The following is a 2,287-nucleotide window of genomic DNA, read 5'->3' as shown; positions in this document are numbered from 1 at the left end:
CAGGGGCAGGGCTCCCTGTATAGACCCGCAGCCCCCAAACGCAGCCGAGGGTGCCTGGCAGTGGCTGAGCTGGTGGCAGCCCCCTCCCTCCTGGGCCGGTGAGTGAGCCAGCCAGTGAGCGAGCTGCCCGCCAGCGAGTGCAGATCAGGGCTGAGGACAGGGGGAGGGAGTCCGGCTGCAGATCCTCATCAGAGTCCCCACATGAGAGGTGCCTTTGTTTCTCTCTCTTTTCCATCTCCTTCCTCCACCTCACACTCCGCAGACCCCTTGCCCAGGAGGTGCTCCCCGCAGACCGCGTCAGAGCCCAGGTCGCTCAGGGTGAGAACACTGAGACTCCTCGGGCCTGGGGATGCGCCCGCGGCCGGGGCTGTCCACAGGGCAGCCAAGTATCCAGCGTATCTGACACGCCTGGTTTTCACAGAAACTTTGCCCTGGTGTAGTGCTCCCACATCGACCACGTGGCAGGTGGCTCGTGAGCCCAGGCGCTGCATCCAGCGAGGCAGCGCAGCCCATCCCAAGGTCACGTGAGCTGTCCTGTCACCCACAGCTGACCTACTCCACACCTCTCAGTCAGGGGTCAGGCTTGGGTTTCTGAATTAGAAACAGAATGAGCAGCCTGGAAATGAAGGGCTACAGGGTGGTGAGTGGTGGAAGCCGTCACCCCATTTCACAGATGAGGCCAGGGCCCACAGGCAGGGAGCTCCTGGAGAGGGGCAAGTCCACCCATGGGAGGGGAGATCTGCCTCCGCCAGCTCAAGGGGTGAGGAGCTTCTCACAGGTCAGTGTTTATCTTCTGAGCGTGCTGGCTCTCAAGATCGGTCCAGAGGGGAAAACGGGGCATGATCCCTGACCCCAGGGGATCAATTCTGAACAGTAAAGAGGGCTTAAAGCCAATGACCCCTTTAGCAGCTTTTTTCAAGCTTTGCAACTTGATGAGCCTCTCTGCTCGTCCTGGGCAGGCTGAGGCTGGTGGGCATCAGGGACCCCCTGCTCCAGCAGCTGGAGTTGCCGGTTTCTCCCTGGAGACGTGCTGACTCTCCATGCTGGGTTCTGGGAACGTGGCAGGTGGCAGGCGCCCTCCCCGAGGCCGGCATCCCGGCTTAGAAGAATCACAGTAACGAAAACTTGCATCTCCTGTCATGAGAACGTGTCGGGTGGAAACCCTGCCAGCAAGCGTGAACCTGGCAGGTCGTGCCCCGGGTGCCCCTGCTCCTGCTCGCTCGGGACGAAAGGGGCCTCAGGTGGTGCCAGTGCGCACGGCGGCCCACCCTGCAGAGCAAGGACCACGTGTCCCTCAGCCTCATGGTCATTTCAGGGTGTTTTTTCATTCCAGCGTTTATAAGGCCCCAGTAGGTCAAGTAAATACAAATAATCTGGTGGAGGTTGGCCTGCGCCTCTCTAAAATGCCTGTGGAGGCCGGATATGGGGTCTGCCGGCCTGGCTGTGTGGCCCTGGGGTGAACCCAGCTGCAGACACAGCGCTGGAGAGTTTTCTAGAAACAGTGGGCTTGCGAGTGGGTCCCAAGAGGTACTTCATGGGCTAACCTAGGTGAGGACACAGGTCACTTCGATCAAGGGCCGTCCACCTGTTTCTCTAGGCAGGGAGCCAACATTTCATTAGCGTGACTTCAGGGGGACTAAAGGTTACTCTTACTTCTTATCACATTACTATCTTTTGACATCTGCCAGCAGCTTCACTATTTCCAGCCAAATAGATTTTCGGGCCCTGGGCACAGGCAGCCCCGGCATGGACAAGGCCCAGGCGATGGTTGGGCACCCTCCTTCTCTCAGGACCCCGGTCCCCTCCCCTGCTCCCCCGCCCCCTCCCCTGCTCTCAGGTGCCCTTTGATGGTGGGGAGGAGGGGGCCACGTCCTGAAGGCTGGGAGGGGAGGGTGGGGCGAGAGGAGGCTGCTGCATTCAGGCTGCTTTGCGGTTTTCCCACTAAAGAGACACACAGATGACCACAGCCTACGGCCCCTGTGGTCATCAGAGTGCTTGCTTTTGCCTGTGTCTGCTGGTGGAGGAATGTGCTGGGCTGCTGTGGGCCAGGCCACCCTTAGGCCTGGGTGCTCTCCCCACTCGGAAATGCCCTGGGACACATTTCAGGATCCTTTCAGTGAACAGAGCCCAGACTCCTGCCAACCCCGCACCCTGTGCCACCCTGGGCCATGGGCCGCTGTGCGGCCTCCCCATCCTGCTGGGGCCCCGGGACCAAGGGCGGACACACTAGTCAAAAAGTTATCCACTGAAGAAGGCGTACTGCACCTCCTCCCCGCGCCCACCTGGC

The 2,287-nt window shown here is 60.6% G+C and overlaps 1 protein-coding gene across 1 annotated transcript in view; it reads left to right on the top strand.

Annotated features, from left to right (window-relative positions):
• TOM1L2 (target of myb1-like 2 (chicken)) overlaps positions 1-2,287 on the top strand; it is a 74,837-nt gene that overhangs the window by 60,661 nt on the left and 11,889 nt on the right. The gene's annotated exons all lie outside the window — the stretch shown is intronic.

Source organism: Bison bison, unplaced genomic scaffold, assembly GCF_000754665.1.
Source record: "Bison bison bison isolate TAMUID 2011002044 unplaced genomic scaffold, Bison_UMD1.0 scf7180017864180, whole genome shotgun sequence".
NCBI classification, from domain to species: Eukaryota; Metazoa; Chordata; class Mammalia; order Artiodactyla; family Bovidae; genus Bison; species Bison bison.
This window is presented reverse-complemented; position numbering and strand designations above follow the sequence as displayed.